Raw genomic sequence first — 19442 nt, 5'->3', positions numbered from 1 at the left:
TGCGAGTACGGTTGTTAATGCAAAGGGCCTAACGTGGTTTGCATCTGAAGCTGGCTGCAAGCCATGGGTGGAGGAGATCACGGGTTCTCGTGGCTCCACACACGTCGCGATCTCTCCGATGAGTTGTCCTATTGCACAGGCGGCGCTTTGAAGGTGGTGGTGGGAAGGGCAGTGGGAAATAACAAGCATTCATTGGCCTTTCTTCTACTTTGAAAACACTCATGAACAGTTTCACACAAAGAAGGTCTAAGATGGGTCAGCGGATGCTGGCCAACAGACCAGGGTTTAGAAGTTCAGTTCAGTGTCTGTCATTCACAAGCCCTGGCAGCTCCTTGCAGACACTCTGCCCCCTTCAGCACACTTTCCAGCTCGCCTTCAATGGATGTCAGTCCCGCGTGCATAGATGCACGTGGGTGAGGCACGTGATTCCGGTTCCGAGCCTGATGTGCTGATTAAAAGATAAAAATCCACAGCCATGTTGGCCAAAGGCCATGAGGAGAGTTGGGGAGGGGGGGTTGCAGCCAGGCAGGCAGCGCGGTGAGGGTCTCCTGGTCGGTACTCACCGCTTGGGAACGTACGTAGAAAACAGAACGAGTCATAACAAAGCACAGTTTCTCGAGTTTCGGCGCTGCCGATATCGAAAGACCACGTGCACGTGCGGTCAATATGTTTTGCGCAGGCGTCGTGTTGCACAAAGCGATGCAAAGTATTGTTTTGCTTGTCAGTGAAAAGTCCCAGGCCGCAGGGTAAAACTGTACAGGGAGAGCAGCCGCGCAGCTCTTCGGGAATCCAGGCTTATCTGCGCTGGTAGGGCGTGTGCAGTGTAGCCTTTGATCCTTTGAGCAGCAGACACCAGCTGAATTGGGTTTTGTGCTTAACCACTTGGCTGCTAGGCGTTTTCCCGTCCTGCGCTGGGTTTTATTATTCTTCATTGTTTTATGACGAGCTGGCCTTGTCATCCGCGCACGGCAGGTAAGCGCCATGACGAGCCCAGCTCGTCATTAGCCTCGAAGGGGTTAAAATAGAAGATTAATAGTACTTTCCTTATTTTTATTCAGGTTATCGATCTCAAAAGATTGAATGTTTCAATTAGTACTACAGGGATTGAACTGTATACTTACCAGGTTATATGCCGATCTTTGTAGAGAGTGTATAATAAACAGAGCGTCTAAAGGGGGTTCAAACCTGTGCCCTCTGTTTGTTATATATATCAACATTGTATACTTTTTTCTATTGTCTTTTGATTTGCAAAAAACAATAAAGTATTTAAAATATTTTGATCATAAAATAAAAACCCTGTGCCCTGCAGGTTACATGGTGTGCCTTGAAGCCAGCAGAGTAGTTCTCTAAGCGAACTCATGCCCAGTACAACCTATGATCTGCTGATTCCACGCGCACATGCACCTCCATCGACTTCTACAGCTAGCACGTCATCAGCTTGAGCGGCCAGTATTGAAAGCTGAGAAATGCAAGATATACACACTGATCTCTGCAACAAGAGCTTTAACCCGTTGCATGCTTGTGACGGAACCGCTTCGTCACAAGCCACTGGTGAGCTGTGCTTGTGATGGAACGGTTCCGTCACGGCCCGTTCGCCGCGCCTGCTCGGCGCGAATTCCGCGCCTGCGCTGACTAATTAATGGGCGGCCGGGTTCGTGACGGAACCGTTCCGTCACAAGCACAGCTCACCCGCGAGCCGTGACGGAGCGGTTCCGTCAGAAGCATGGGACCGCCGCGCGATTCCCCCCCCCCCCCCCTTAGCGCTGCGGTGGAATAGCCGCCGCAGCGAAGGGGTTAACCGACTGAGCAATCTTACTTGCGAATTCACTCGGCCTCCAATTACAGTTGAAAAGAAAGTCTAGTGGGTTCATTTTTCTAGAGAAATACTGTATCTGCACCCTGAAGGTTACATGCTAAAATATTGCTGTGGCAAACTGCTGTCCCTTCTTCCAGGTTTGAAAAAGATGTATACTTCGAAGTTGGATAATTATATCAGCTATTATTTACAGTGATGTAAAGGTGGTGAATAACAAGGTGGCAACAATTGCCATTTGAAAATACAAGTACGCAATATTGGCATTTACAAATTAATTTATTAGAGTGAAAAAGAATCCGAAAATAATTCAGTAATTTTTCTTTGGTAACTTACGTCTAGATTTTGGATTAAGCAAAGTTTTTATTCTACCAGTACCACCTCGCCCACCCCACTATCTAAAACACCAGGGCCTGAATACGAGTTTGGTGGACAGGTTACTCCTTTCCAAACGTGACCGATATCCCGTCCTCCATATTACGAGTTCCATTATATTCCATTGGATATAATGGAACTCGTAATACGGTGGACGGGATATCCTTCACATTTGTGATGGAGTAACCTGTCCGCCAAACTCGTAATCAGACCCTATGTATCAACAGACCAAACTATCCTCCCACTGGAGCCACGGCACAGCCAACGCGCACCATACTTGCCCATCTTCCCTTCCCACTAATGCTCCACCCCCAATTCCTCTCAATTCACCTTTTATGAGGAATGCTATGGTGTCACCTTCACCCTCTGAGGAGTTCATTGGGGTAAGCTGGCCTGCAAGCCACAATCCCCACTATCCAAGTGACTGACCACCTCCGCTGGCATCAAAGGAATGATTACCCTCTGAAAGGGGGCGCCGACGACTGAAACCAAGAGAGATTCTGACATTTAAGACGATTGAGGCGAACAGTAGGTAGGTTAAGAAGTAAAAAAGTGACCTCCATTCATTCTGTTCTACCCCAGCGCAGGCAGTGTGCATGTCTAGATTGCGATTTGGTCTGCCTGCTCTTTGGTCGTAAATGTGTAATAGTCAGCAGCAACACAGCTTCTACATCTGAAGATACAAACTAACATCTCTCCTACCCTGAGGGCTCTGACTTCAAACTACTTCTTTCAAGCTGTCATGCATCACTTGCACAACGATAAACTGTAAAATACCTAAGTTCCTGAAATCACAAACCCCCAAAACATCCAACTTACTTAAGTTCCAGGCTGGCACCATATCCAATCAATCCAGTTTACTGGAAGAAAATCGTGGGTAGCACTACTTTCTTACATTCAAGCACCAAAACTATGGAATTCTCCACCTGTAAAGAATAAATCACTTAGAATTCACAACAATGGTTAGGAGTACGCTGTTCCCAACATGATTCACCAGAGAACAATTGTATTATTTTGTCCACAGAGAGGGGTGTCTCTGTCAATACAAATTCTGAACCAATAGATGCTCCTGCACTAGGTTCTAAGATTAATTAAGATTAAGAAACAGACCAACCATGTCACCTGGCAAACTTGTTGCTCAAAAATTTGTTTCAATACATAATCATAACAGATAGATCTAAGCAAATTGCAAAGATGGTCCACTCTCTCGAATTCACTCGTCAAAATTCAAGGGCCACTCTACTGGATGTACTGCATTACGGGGTACTGCACATTATCAAAGATGGCAAATACGAATTCAATACACATATGAGATCAAACATATTACGTTAGCTATCAAAGAATGCAGTCAAGGCCCCTCAAAAGTCAAACTGACTACCTATGGCGTCACAACATATTGCACTTCCTGCATGCAATGGCCATGGATCCTCTTTCTGACCCCGCATGAAAATGACCTTTGTCATCCCTCTATCGGCTGTTTTTCCTGTCACTATCTACTTTTTCCTGTCTACTGTACTACATAATAAACACCATATGCTAAATAGAGTGTTATATGCCTTTCTAGCTAGATCTACATTTATACTCTCCCCTTAAAACAGAGGTATTCAATTTGTGGGGCGCGACCCACAGGCGGGTGATGGAGTCACAAGAAGTGGGGCGCGCATTTCCCAGCCTCACTTCTGCCTGGAATTCAAAACGTTTGCTCTTCGTTTTGGAAAAAGACAACCGTCCCGGGATGGTTAATTCTGATCGTTAAAATCCTTCAGCTGAAGTCTCATTAATTGAGCCTCCTGAGCTGTGAAAAGCCTTCCTGCCAGGGGGCATGCTTGCCTGAATGAGATGCAAATGTGGGCTGTGAGTTAATCTGCTAGTGTAATGGGTGTTTGGGAGTTGGTTCTGGCTTTAATTGATCGAATCACTCTTTGTGATGACAAAGATTTTTTTTTTTTTTAGCGGGTTTGCAAAGAGTTAACAACTGGTCTGTGAAGTGCGTGCTTTTAATCGTAATTGTATTTACACAGCCCTCAGTACCCCTAAGGAGGTGTTGAAGGGACATTTACATAAAAAAAAAATTGCATTACAGAGCTCTGGTATTACTAAAATCTACATTTTGGAAGCACCATTTTATTGTAAAACTATTTGCACATTTTATAGCAGTCTATTTATACTGTGTGTAATGCAAGTATTAACAAGCATTAAACATGCAATAGGTCTCGCCTTTCATTAAGCTAAAGCTATTTGCTTTGCTATATAATACCATTAGCCCCTACACAAAATATTAGACTCTGGAACTGGAGGAAGAATTTTTATTTAACATGTACCTGACCCGAGACCGGCACTATGAAGTAGCCAGGGTCTTCAACCTCACTGAGCGGCAAGTCAAAATCTGGTTCCAGAATAGGAGGATGAAGATGAAAAAGATGAACAAAGAAAAAACAGACAAAGAACAACCTTGAAAAAGCTAAAAGAATAACAAACAAAATAAACTGTGTGCATTTCAATGAAGAGAACAGAAAAGAACTGTTAAAGTTAACCACTCTGGATAAAACAAAAAAGTTTTTTTGACTTTGAATGTAAAGGATTAGTGTTTAGATTAGTTTAAACACATCAGTATTTTAGAGCACATGCTTTTCTAGAAAAGCAAATAAATGAATAAAAACGATGTTTTTGTCTATTTCCCTCAGAATACAAGTACTTGAATTGTTGGTTTGTATTTGTTTTGTAGTATTTTATTTTATTTTGTAACTTATACTGTGACAGTGTTTTATTTTTATTTTACAGATTGTGATTGGTTATTTTGTATTAAAGTAGGGCTGTGTCTGTTGATTTGGGAAATTGTTGTCCATGACATATGTTCTCCTGTAAATACTTGTTTGTTTAATTTTTGTCAGAAGAAAACCTTACTTGTACTGTTATTCTGTTTGGCTTGTAGAAAATAGGTAAATATAGCTAACACCTCTGAAACAATTATTGAAGTCTCTTTATTTAAATTAAGCCAGTTTCTTTGGCAACAAAACTGCTAATCAGATTCTTCGATATTGTAAAGTAATGGTGAAAAGAAGACACTCAAATCTGCGATAATGAGCAGGAGCAAACAACATTTTGTAGGATTTGCTGAGCATGCCATGTGGTAGAAGGGTCTCAGAATGGCAAGAAGGCTCTGATCACCTTGCCACTTGTGAATGATTCATTATTAATCTCCTTAGGCAATGGACATTGCAACGTACACGTAGTCCTCGAACACTGTTTCTATCAATTCTCTAACAATAAATAAATATACATAAGGAATAGCAGAGTACGAAACAGTATCGAAATAGAGTGTACATGGAAGTATAAATGCCACCTCATGCTGTGTGTCTCTGATAGGAAGGAGGAAAAAAGCAACATAATTTCTTCCCTTCAAAAAGAGCTACTTCTGGGTTTTGACGTTTTGGTCTGTCATGATTAGAAGAGGCATTTAAATCGCTTATTCTACGCTATGTGACAGCAATTAATGCCACCCACTTAATACATCAGAGCAAATTTAAGCTGCCCTGTGTGTGTGTAGTGTATGCGTGCATCTCCGAGTATTTGTGTGTCTCTATTTGTTGTGCGATTGTGTTTATGTGCCCTAATTTGCATAGGCCCACACCTGTGCACTTGTCATATCCGTATTACAAACGCCTGATATTATTTTTGTATTCAAAAATTGACGCAGAGCACAAAAAGGGAGTGCAAAGGCCTACAGTACTCCCTGGACTCTAATATAATACAACCCTAGGCCTGTGTCTGGGTAATCAAGGGATCTTTCCTGCCTCTATTGCCCTTCTGTAAATTAAACGTGGACAGCGTTTTTTATATTTGAACAACATCAGTGAGACGTACAGCTATTTTGCAAGGGAGGAGTCCACGTGAAAATCAGGTGCAAGTCGAGTACAAAAAGCCCACAGTATGTCAGGTGCAGCAAGATACCAGATTCAATATATGTCCATCTAGTTTCCCAAGTCTAGCAGAGAACCCTTGCTATTGCAGCGCATACAACTACTACATACAGTCTGGTTTCACAGGTTACGGAAGTCATGTTCTGCTCTACTAAGTCTCTCGCAAGAGAAAGTTAAGCCACGAGTTTACGCTTGCGTAATAAAAATCACGCATGGACCTATAAACGCAGCTTTTTGACGGAGACCCCCCTCCAGGGTTCACCCTGGTTCCGTGAAGCATCTGTGGAGGTGAGAGGAGCAGTCCAGCCTGTTCAAAAAGCGGCGAGAACAGTGGGACATTTATATGGTGAATGATCTAAAAATCTCGACAGTAAGAGAATCGCAGGCCTCACTAATCAACAAGGCCATTCATTGGTTAGGAAAAGTAAGGGTCTGTAGATCTGTTATAAGAGAAGACTTAACGAGAGCAGTTAAAATTAGTGACGAGCAATCCAGACAGATTATATCGCCCTAAGGTTAGCGAGCTATGATCTAGTGGAAGAACGAATAGGGCTGGAAATCAGGTTTAGGCCCCCAAGTGAACCATGTATTACTAGTCAAGAAAAAAGGGTTTTTGAGTAACCAGGGATTATCCAGGAGATCTGCTAAAGTGGACGGAATAGTTAAAAAAGAGAAAGATGTCGCTGTATGATGCAACTAGGTGAGGGGATAAGCCCTGTAACCCCCCAATTGAGTGCGGGTAACAACCCTCACAAAACAAAATTCGAGCAAAAACCTAGGCACACATAAATTAGATGTGATAATCTGTTAGTGTAGACATATATAGTTCATTATGCAAGCCAACAAATATGGAGATTATCTCTTGATGACTTTGGAATTTGTTCCATCTTTAATTTTCAAGACAAACCAGCCGACACGTGTTTCGTTGCATTTGGAACAATCTTTCTGCGACTTCCTCAGGGCTGGGAAAAGATACAAGCGAAACGAAGAGACATATATATCATGATGTAACTGTATGTTTGTCCAAATATATGTCGTGACTTTGATCATATTCTTGATGTGACTAGAAAGTGAGAACCCAAACCTCGCAACCTGTTTTAAAAAACACAAGTGCTGGCAAAAATGATCATGTATGAGTAGTGACGGTAGGAGAACCACGCCGTGGAGACATAAAAAAGCCTAGATTGGAGACTTGGAAAGTATCCTTTTTGTGAAACGTGTCTGTCTAAATAACATGCTTGTGCACAGAGTGAGGTTTAAAGAATTGCAAACCGTGGTAGCAAACAAAAATGGAAACTATCTAACCTGTATTCAATGATATTAAATCAATGGATTGTCTGTGAGGGGAAAGAAAAGGACAAAACGAAGGAGTGAAAAGGGGGGGGGAAAAAGAAGATAAAGGCAGTTTATAGAGAGATAGTGAGAAGAAAGTTCTTGAAGAATGGACCTGTGTTAGAATCAGAGAAATAACACCACATGGAAAAGGATGCCATATGGAGAAAGGAGCGTGAGTTGGATAAGTAAAGAAAGGGAGAGGGAGAAACAAGGACTTGAGTGGGACGGTATCCGTATCAAGGAATACGAAAACGGAAAGGTGGGACAGAACTGTCAAAGCAATAAACATTATATACATAAAAGTGCTCACCACTCAGCCAGTGATAATTCTGACCCGGCCGGGCCCGAGACTAACTGGTCAGCTTCAATACTAAGCAAAGTAATCTGATGAAAAGACAGGTGAAAAAATAAAGGAATTTCCTTAAGTCTTTTAAAGGTTGCACTGGTGGTACACAAAAAGCTGTGTAAACGTTCTACTCAGTATATTGACTAAAGATGTAATGAATGTGAAAAAGGGGGGAAGGAACTCTCACCGGAGGATCCTTGGCGAATTATTTGAGATGCTCTTAAGAGCTCCGATATCCAAAAAACCCCAAAGGTGTTGATGGGGTGAAACGGAAAGACGGCGGTGGTATGGCAGAAAACTGCAAAACAAGAAACAAGACTCTTTTTTGCAAAATAACCCGTGCCTCACTGTAGCACCTCCAAAACACAAGCAACCACGTAACTAACGAGCCAAAACTTACCAGAAAATTGCAGTTTTTCTCGTTAGACACCGTGGGGGAAAGAAATGCAAGAAGAACGGATAACTCCTCGTGCGTCGGTAATCTGGGAAAAGATTCCGACGTCAGTATAAAAATTCAAACTACGCAAAGGGAGAATAACATGATCTGTCATAGTGGCAGAAAAGGGATACGCTCTTACCATCATGATATTTCTTGTGAAAAAGTGTTTATCGAAACATAATCCTGTAGATATCGACACCACTGATATGTCTGTAACATGTAAGCGACACAACGTTATGAGAACAGATGATTATAACATGAAAAGTTTTATTTTTTGTATCTAAGAATACACTACGGAAGGGGTACAATTCCCATGTATTTACTATTGCAAAGTCACGGGTATCCCATATCTTGACGAATACCCTTGCATCTATTTATGTGAAGTCACGGCGGTGTCTCTTTAGCACGTCCCCCTGTATACACCTCCTTTTGCCACAAATCCTTTTCACTCCTAAATCTGTATTTCTTCTCTTATTTCAGCACCTATACAGTACTTCTACATATTGTGTGAGAAGACCCTATACACTACGAACTTTTTCCGTTTACCATTCCCCCTTTGTTAGATTAATGCAATCACAGAGGTCCATTGTTGGACTTGGCCTTTTCCCCAAATTTTTTCGCTTTTTGCCCCCCTAATCAGGATGTCTCCCCCATGGGATTAAACCTGTATAGGCCATGAGTGGTGTGAGACACCTTGTTGAAAATGTAATGACATGTAATAATGTGAGCACTTGTAAATTTCCCCATTTTAGAACTGCACCTGACTGAAATGTATTGTATTTAAAATGGATGCCATGGCCATGGGTTTTGCCACTGGACTGCCATAGGTCAGCGGTCTAGATAATATTACCCAGCTACCCCTAGCTTTTGGAGGGAAAGCCTGGCACCCAGGGTGCTCACCCCCTCCCCTAGAGCCAGTTTAGGCCGGCTTTGCCAACATTCTAGAAGGTCCTGGCACTGCCTGGGAGGAGGGTATAATAAGGGGGAAGTCAGTCAGCGCTGGGACAAGGAAGAGAGGGGACCTGCTGTGAGGTGCTACCGCCACATGGTCCTGTGAGCTGGGCCCTGCACCCCTATAAACCCCCCTCTGCTGTCCCCATGGGCCCCTGACAAGGGAGGGCCCCTATCCAGGTCACTGACGCTATTTGACCGGGTACCACGCCAGCGCTGTTTGAAGAAGCGCCCAGGAGGTGAGGAGTGTGCCCCTGAGGAATTGCTGTGGGATTGTCTGCCCCTTTGAAGCACCATGGGGAGGATTGTGCCCCCAAAAGATGCTGTGAGGTCCTGTGAAAGCGCTGGGCCCTGGGACAGTTGTGGCCCCCTAGGGCTGGAAAGCCTGCCTGTCGAGCGCTATAATTGCGGAGCGCTGAGGAAGTGCTAAATTCCTGCCCCCTCTGCGTGGTCTGAGGAAGGAGCTGAGGTTGTGGGCAGAGGGAGGAGCAGTGCGCTGTGAATAGCGCCGTCTTCTGTGGAGCAGTGCACTGTAAATAGCGCCGTTTTCGCTGTTTTCTGAGGAGACTGGCAGCCTGTGAATAGCGCCGTTTGTGGAGGCGCGCTTTTGCCGAGATAAATAATTAATTAAAAGGGAGCCTACCCCTTATTGTTGCCATCGACACCGCCACGGCCCGGCACCGCCAAGGAAACCCCCCGCCGTGTCCGGCATCGTTGCGGCAGCCCCCAGTACCAGGAGGGGGCCGCCGAAGGGAAGAAGGGGCCGCTCTAGGCCCTGAGGCCGCGGCACTCGCGTCACGTGACGGGGGCGCCCGGCCGCGTCATCGGCCCGCCCCCGCCAACACCGCACAGGGATTGGCTGCCGGCCCGGGCGGCCGGGAAGGCAGGAAGAAGCCATCGGAAGCTGCCGCAAAAGCCCCGGGTTCCCGTGAGGCCGAGGAAACCAGGGCAAAGCCGACGCGAAGCCCTGGGTCCCCGTGAGGGAGGGGGACCCAGGTGAGGTGGCGGAACGGGGCCCCCGTGGTCAAGAGGGAGCCCCGATTTGAAGCGACCGGAGCGCGAGCCCACCCCGCCGGTCTGAGCCCCTGAGTGAGGGGCCGGTGAGATAGGCGGGGCCGGGGCACACTGTCGGTGCCAGCCCCGCCTTCTGTCCCGAGGCGGCCGGAGGAACACAGTGACTGCGGGGATCCCGTGTGGACGAGGGAGCCCCAATTGGGCTGCCGGGAGGCCGTATTGAACCCCCCGGGTCCCCATGAGGAGGAGGGGCCCGGGTGACGCCGCAGTGAGGGAGAGCCCCGAGTGTTGCGGCCAGATATCAGGGAGTGCTGCACGGAGAGGGCCTCGAGGCACATTGCCGGTGCCTGCCCCCCTCCGCCTTGAATCCCAGGGAAGCCCCGCACCAGCCACTGAGGAGAGTGAGCCCTGCATGGGAAGAGGGGTTATCTCCTGGACTGCCGGTGAGTGGGGCCTTAATTAAACTGTGTGGGGAGTGGAGAGGGCAACGGGGCACAGGGTCGGTGCTCGCCCCACCCCTATTCTGTTGGAAACTGGGACTGGGTCCTGAAGGCCCTGGAGGTACGCAGGAAACCCCCTGGACTGGGTAACCCCCCCCCCCCCCCCCCCCCGAGGACCCGGAGGGACTCCCCGCTGTCAGTAGTCGGCCGGGACTAATTGTCCCTACAGTGGACCTGTCAATTTGGGGAGTTGGGTTGTGCTTCTACCCCTGCTGAACCGCCCCCTGTGTTTACATCGCAGGTGATGGTGCCCTATGGTAATGCAGCTATGGTAATGTGGCCCCTGCTGGTATGATAAGGCTCATGCATTTATGGGATGGGGGACCAATGATAATGTGCATGCCCAGTGTTACGCCTAAGCTAGGGGATTGATGCCCAGGTGCAGTGGGATTCAAGCCTGGTTCATATGTTATTGATGCCAATGCACTACCTGATGTTTGTGTTGCAGGTTGGGGGCTAAGGAGTCATGTTCCCCAGGTCTTCTCCCTAAGGCTATAGCACTGGGGTTCTGCATGCCCTGTAGATCTTGCGAAGGTGGCTTAATAGTCCTATGGTTATACCCGCCTACTAGTGGATGCTGGGATGCCATGATGTCTTTCCTTACAGGGGTTATGCAGGATGTTGCCTTTTGTAATTACAGCCTACTACCAAGGATGAAGGCCTGAGCTGGCCCTTCCTGACGCGTACTTCCCCTAGGTGGAGGGGGGAAGAAACCTTGTGTTTTATTACAGGTGTTCCTGCCTGATGTTAATGCCGGGTGATTCCTATTCTTTTTTCAGGAGTCGCCAATGCCAGCTATTTTGGGTTCTTACCCCTAATGTTTGATTACATGCTTAATGGGCGTACACGCCAAGATAATTTTTCCCTTACATAGATGTCATTGATGATACGTGCCAAGTGCTAACCTTTTTATATTTCAGCTAGACACTATGGACTTAGTTACCGGTTCAGCCTTGTTCCCAAATACCTTGTAAATAATCACCCGGGCATATACTGCCCTGGCGCTCACTAGCTCTTTGTTGTGATCACGGTCTATGTTATGTTTGCCCTTGCAGGTTGGAGTCAATAGAGAACTTACTAATTTTCCAACTCAAGCTGGTGTCGTGCCTCTTTTGTGGTGTGCCTGGTGTGTCGTCTGTGGGTGCTGCGTGAGTGCTTCACATGTCCTCTGAAGTTTGGCCTGCCCGCTTGGTTCCATGCTACCCCCTTGGAGATTTGGGTAACCCCCATTTCTTACATGGTTTATGGTTTTGTCACAACTTCCGACATAAACTAAGGAAAATTAAAGACTGAACAAATTCAGAACTCATCAAGAGATCATCTCCGTATTTGTTTGCTTGCATACTATATATGTCTACACTAACAGATTATCACATCTAATTTATGTGTGCCGAGGTTTTTGCTCAAATTTTGAACCATGTATTAGGCTGAAGGTCAACCCCCCACCCTCTAGAAAATGGAAGAATAAAATTCATTAAAAAACTCAGCTGCTAGCGTTTGTCCATCTACTATGCCACAGGAACGTAGAAGGGTCCTGTCTGACTCTGATTGACAACTAGATACACAGAGGGCTTTTAATAATCCACCACTAGTGAACCGCACTCGCTCATTTTACACCAATAAGCCACAACTGTAGTATAACATAGAGAATACAGCCACCTTAGGTACAACCTCACCATCCTTGAAAGATAGAGTGATAAGTAATATGTTAGTGTCAAAGTCAAGAGAAGACATGGGACCAATAGAAGCCATAAAATTACTATCTTGGAATGTGGCAGGGATTAGAGCAAAATTAGAGGACCTGGAGTGGGGTGTATTCACCAACAAATTTCATATAGTTTTATTACAGGAAACCTGGGCTACCGAACCAGTGTATAGAGCGGGCGTTAGCACTTTCACTTCTAATGCAGTCCCCTCCAAAGCAGGTAGACCATCGGGGGCTGCTGATTTGGCTTAAAATGGAATTGTTTCCCAAGAGAAAAAGCTTGAGTACCAATTGTAGTGATCTGTTGGGTGTGACTAGTCTTGTCAGGCATTCGCTGGGGGCTGGGCACAGCGCAATAATTAATGTTTACATTGTTCCATCCAGCCTAACCATCATTCAGGAACGGTGAGTCAACTATGTAACATTATTGAATCCTTAAACCATACTCACAATTAAATTATAGCAGGTGATTTTAACATAAAGTTGCCGTAGGTGAGGAAATATAAATTCTATGGTCAAGTTGTGTTCCCTAGCGTGTACCCCACCGTCTCCATGTACCAGCTTAAAGTGCATGTAACTTCCCTCCTGTGCCAGCTATGAAGACGCAAATACATTTGCGTCCAACGTTAACATGTCCTCTTTCAGATCCACCCTGAATGGATTGAATAGTCCGTTCTTAAGTATGCTATGCCAACGTCTTTTCGTAGTGTACCTTATACGTTTTTCAGCTCTGGCAAAGTAGGCCCTGAATTTCTGCCATCGAGCCTTTTTTCTGGCTTCTGACTCTGAAAGCCTCAGCCCAGGCTGCCTCTGTACCCGTGAACTCTGACTTACTCCCAGCGCGGCCCGCCGCGCTTAGCTCAGCCTGCTGCCTGCCAAGACTGACTACAACCTTCGAGTTATCTGTTCTGCTCCTCGAAAATACATTCCTGCCTACTAGTTCAAGTAAACATTCCCCAGCTGCAGAGCCAAAGGGCCGGCCTGTCTCCATGCAAGTAATTCATAGCCTCTGTTACCATGCTCCCCTGGAAGGCCCATGCCCCCACGCTTCTCATGCAGACACTCAGGCGCTTATACACGCACTCACAGTCAGTATAGAATAGCTTCTGCCCCAGAGACCTTTCCCGTCCAGATAATATGGTTCCCAAACATCAGATATCAGATATGATAGAAGTACGAGTTGATCTGACATGCCAGACTTCTGTCTCTTTCCGTCAGTGTAAATGTCAAGCCCCCTGCACCCTCCAGTTTCACGTCATGCAGCTGCGCGCGCATCCAAGCTTCCGATTTCTGCTGACATTGCAACATCTCTGTTTGGTGCCACCCCCTTGTGACACCTACCTGTGACGTTTCTAGCACACACCTCTAGTTCACGCCTAGTCCACGCCTTCTGATTACGTACTAGTAACACGTGGATACTGTTATCTTGTCTTCTCTCAGCTGTTACGCCTACTGCATTGCTTTCTATGATGTAAATTAAGTATATAAGCTATGTACTGTTAATAAAATAGAGCGCTCTATCCCTTCTTCCACCCCTGTGGTGGGAAGAACATGATATCCAGGTCTTGACCATTCCTTTTTAAGGAATAAAACCCCTAAGAACTCTAACACCACGGACTCTGTTTCTTTCTTTCCGATTTGAGTTATTATTGATTAAGTACTTACCTGCATAGAAATTAAGACGGTAAATTAAATATTTACAACATTTTGGCGCCCGAATAGGGACCCCTCCCCCACCTCACGCGCCGGTTGGTGCGTTGCAAGCTCTGTCCCCTGCCATCAGTTAGAAGGAAACTACGCGTACCGGCAGGATTTCCTGCATCTCCCTCTGGCCCACGGAGGTGACGAAGACTGCGATCAGTACCCAGACGAGGCGGTGAGGAGTGCGGAGGATCCCGACCAGAGCCTAGCCGAAAGAAGCAAGGTCCGAGGTGTCAAGAGGCCCACCAGTTTTCCGAAGTTTTCCGAAGTATCCACGTGTCGAGTCGAGTCCAGTCCAGTCGAGTTTTCCGAGGCCTTCTGTTTCCGTGCTTCCCGGTGAGTACCATTGCTGGGACGTATCTAGACGGGTTTGGGTACACAAGTCCGGTCTGCACTGTTTTTAGACAGTGTATCTGTACTGTTTAGCAGTACATCCGTTATTTCTGCACTGTTTTAGCAGTGTATCTGTGCTGTTTAGCAGTACATCCAGTATAGGGGGTAGTCATATATGTCTCAAATGTCTTCTTCATGTGATTAATGTCGTGGTATGAGTGTGACTGTTTTCAATGTGTATTATTGTGTTCTTGTATAACTAGCTGTATCCAGTATTAAGAAGCAGGGATTGAGCATTCCGTACTAAGTAAACAAGATGCCGTTTTTCAACAAGTTAAAGCAGATAGGAACTAGGAAAGGGATACTAGAGGAAGAAATTCCTATCCCCCCTAGGGACACTCCAGGAAATTTTATGTACCACAAGCATGGCATAGATGCCATATTATATCTAGACTTATGGGCCGAGTATACTAAACATCTAGACGAAAGACACAGATGGCCTGTTACCGGAACATGGGATGCCGAGTGCATCATGAAGGTAGAGGAAGCACTATGGAAAAAGAAAGCCAGACAATCCCAGAAAGACGCCATAGAGTTTTGGCGTAAGGAATCACATAAGCGTGCTGAAAAAGAATTACGTAGAGAAGATAGACTTAGAGAATCAGATAAGGCCCAAGAAAACGAATTAGTTACTGAAGGGATCCGAGTAAAATCAGAGCAAGTAGACCGCGCACGAAACAATCTCGTAAACGGTATGTATCTCGCGGCCGAGGGTTCGCCTGAGGCCATTTCAGAAATACCGAAAAATCTGCCGCCACCATTGGTTCCAACTAAAGTAACTCATAGGACCACTAAAGACATATTCCTGAATACCTATTTAGAGGATGTAGCACCGGCTTACACCAATCTGCCTGTCCGCGCCCTGCCTAACGACAGGGACGGGGTGGTAACCCGCCCCAAGATCATATTCCGCCAGTACCACAACAGATTCCTCCTGTTCCACCACCTCCACCACTTCCCGTACCTAAAATTGATCTACCGAAACCACGTCTACCTGACCCTACTAAAAGACAAATTCAAGTTCAAATACAGACTCCACAGAGAGATAATGTTCAAGCTTCCGCTTCAGGAGGTGCGATGGGGGGTCTCAGGACCCCGCCATTAACACACAGAGTAAACCTTAGGGATATGCAGAGTCCTTTCACGTTCAAATCACCCCGCCTTGACATACTCAAAGAAAACCTTTCAGTTTGCAGATATGATCCAGTACCTGGCAAAGACGATAGAATGATGATGGCATCACTACGGTTAAGATCTGCTACTGATTTCCTGCTGTTATTTGCAGGAATGAAGGAGCGCCTAGATAGAATATATGAGTTTGTTCAGACTGGGAAAGACCCTGACAGTATTAAGGATGCCATGGAGCATCAGAAAGTTGACGTTCAAGCACAGATACTACGTTTTTTCATAAATTGCCTAATAAGAGAACGAGACAGGCCTGGGACAGATCAGAGCGAATTAGATGCACTAAACAAGTGGGGTCAGAATATATCTGAAGGAAAACACGACAAGGGGACTTGCATAGTCAGTATGTACAGGAAAATAAGAAAAGAAGTGATAGAAATACACAAAGAGAAAGAAAAGGCTTCCTCCGAGGAGGAAGAGGAACCTGAAGAATCAGAAAAGACTACAGACACTATAGCGTATGTAGGTAAGGGAACTTACCTTAGGAAAGGCACTCGTCCGGAAAGCAAGAGAGTATTTCTCTCTGCCTTAACAAATCCGAATTCTTCTGAACATCAGTTCCAGGAGACTGATAAAAGACTTCGAGAGAGAATGGGGTACCATGTACTCTATTCTATGGATGAACAAGAACTAGCCCGGTCAGCCATATTATGGACTGAAAATCCGGATATATATAATGATGACACCGTAGCGCAAACATTCCTGAACCTTTCCCCGGACGAGCAGAAATTAGCAGGTGTATACATGATTCAGCACCTCCTCACGAAATACAGAAACCAACATTCTGATCCAGGTCCCTTACACGAAACCTTAGAAGCACTACTCATGGATAGATGGAGAGGTCTAAGTACCAAGTTAATACAAATAATTCTAGAACAACGACATAGATATAACACTTTTGTAAGCTCCGAATATGTTCCCGCCCCGCCCCCAGAAAGAAAAATGTATCATATGGAACGCCTGAGTGGCATTGAAAGTCAGAACCCCTTACGAGAAGTGCATCCAGTTATGGGTGAAGATCATACCTTGAAACGTGTGTATGTACACACGCCACTGACTAAGTTAGAACTGTTAGAAATGAAGAAACTAGTCCCGTGCCACGATAAAGACCCTGCAGGTTTTCACAGAGAACTTAAAGACATGTTACTAATGGGGGATTACACATATGAAGATATCATGAAAATGTTAAAGGTACTGCTGCCCACGGGCATCTACGAGAAATTAAAGGAAAAAGAATGGGAGGTTGGAGAGAAAAAGATTGTATGGGCAGAAATAGAAGACGAAGAGAACAAACGTGTCCCAGGGGTAGGCCTTGGGGAGAAAACTAAAGCATTACCAGGTTTGATAGTACAGGTTCTGCCAAGATTACTGACAACAAGGAAGGAAGACTGGGATGCAATCTCAGCATGTAAACAGAAACCCGACGAAGATACTAGTGACTTCTATTCAAGATTCGAGAAATGTTTTATTATTAATAGTGGTCTTAAACCAAGTAGCGAGTCGTACCCGCATCTTTTTGTATCCAAGTTAGTTGAGAATTCCCTGTTAGCAGTCAAGAATCGTGTATACAAGGTTGAGAGTACATGGCAAGCAAATACACCATCCCAGATGTTACAGATGTTACAATACCATCAGAACAGAATTAGAGAAGAACAGGATCAGGAACAAAAACGTATGAAAGACACGAAAATGAAAATGTTAGTAGCCCAGTCGGTCCATACCGACGGAAACAGAAAGGGTACGACCCAGACAGGTCACGCCGCCGCTCCCGTAAAAGGGACATGCAATTATTGCAAGCAGCCAGGTCACTATGTACATGAATGTCCAGTTCTGAAACATAACATAGCAACAGGTAAAACTAAAGAGAGACCGCATCCACCAAGACAAGATCAGGTCCAGCAACAGACCTCACAGAATGTACAACCCATGCAGAACACGCAGCCTATGCATGCTTCATCCCATACAGCACAGACAGTAGCGGTATCACAGCCACAGCCTCTTGCCGCAACTCAGCAAGTTTCGCAACAAATGTATCAGTATGCCCAGTCCGCTTACCCCGATTACCAACGATACGCATGAAACAGCCTAGAGAGGGAAATGGGTTTGCCTCTTATTGAAATTCCTGTAGATCAAGATGGTCCTTATGTACACAGTCAAGTATTGGGAAAAGACAGAAAGTTTTTAATTGACACAGGGGCAAGCCGCACCACTATAAGCCATGACGAAGTCCCAGGGGCACCCCTCTCAGGCTCACAGAATGTTTCCCTTGGTTTTTCGGGACAGCCCATTGTAAATGAAGTATCAGAACCAGTCCCCCTGGCTGTGGGTCCATTATCACGTGTTACAGACTTGTTACTTACGAAATCATGTCCAGAAAATCTGTTAGGAATTAAAACATTGAAGGCTCTAGGAGCCATAATCTGCTGTTCCCCGGAGGGAGTTAGACTCTTTTGCGGGATTTCAAGGGGCATTACGTTTTACGAGAATTTGACGTCAGATTGAAAAATGTACCAGATCACTTGTGGGCAAAAGGCCCAACTGATGTAGGTTGTATGCATATCACACCATACCGTGTTACACTCAAGACAGGAGTTGTTCTACCACGAATCAGACAATACAAGTTACCACCCGATGCTGTAGTGGCTTTACTGGAAATCATTGAAGAGCTCATTGCCCAAGGAGTGGTCGTAGAGACCGACTCCAATATCTGTAATTCACCCATCATTCCAATTCTTAAACGTACTGATCCCAATGCACCGCCAGTATATCGACTGGTGATTGATCTAAGAGAGCTGAATAAATGCATTGTTCCGCAGTACCCTGTGGTCCCCGATATCTCTTCCCTATTGACTGCTATTGATTCAGAAGCAACGTTCTTTACTGTAATTGATCTCAAGAACGCTTTCTTCAGTGTACCTATTGATCCAGAGAGCCAATATCTCTTCGGATTCAGTTTAAATGGACGAAGTTTCAAATTTTCCCGCGCACCTCAAGGATTCACAGAAAGCCTCAGCATCTATAGTCAAGCACTGAAAAGACAACTAGATTGTATTCAAATGCCAGTTAACACCGCTTTACTGCAATACGTCGATGATCTATTGATCACCGCACGAAGTGAGCCCGAATGTGAACAAGCATCACTGACAGTTTTACATTTCCTGGCAGACAAGGGACACAAGGTGTCCCCTTCGAAGCTACAATTCTGTGTTCAGCAAGTTGTGTACCTGGGTCACTTGCTGTCCAAAGTGGGGAGACAGCTCACTCCCGATCGCATTCAGTTAATTGTAAATATGCCACGACCCCAGACACAAAAGGAAGTGCGGGCCTTTATAGGCCTCACCTCGTACTGCAGACAATGGATTCCTCAATATGCATTTCTAGCTAAACCACTCATCCAGTTAACGACACAGGAGGCAGCGACTTTGACTGTCCTTCCTTGGACTCAGGAACACACACAAGCCTTTGAGGAATTAAAGAAAGCATTATGCCGAGCACCAGTTTTAGCAACACCATGTTACAGCAAACCGTTTACACTTTTTGTTACAGAACGTGATGGTACAGCATTGTCTGTCCTCACTCAAGACCAAGCAGGTTCACATAAGCCTTGCGCTTATTTTTCAAGTACATTGGATTCAGTAGCCCAGGCACTCCCTGCGTGCTTAAAGTCAGTAGCAGCAACAGCACTAGCGATCAGACAGAGCGATTCAATTGTTTTAGGCCATCAGTTAACAGTACAAGTTCCACATTCTGTAGAGGTCCTTTTAA

The sequence above is a fragment of the Lissotriton vulgaris genome, chromosome 1_2 (genome assembly GCF_964263255.1).
Source record: "Lissotriton vulgaris chromosome 1_2, aLisVul1.2, whole genome shotgun sequence".
Classification (NCBI taxonomy): domain Eukaryota; kingdom Metazoa; phylum Chordata; class Amphibia; order Caudata; family Salamandridae; genus Lissotriton; species Lissotriton vulgaris.
This window is presented reverse-complemented; position numbering follows the sequence as displayed.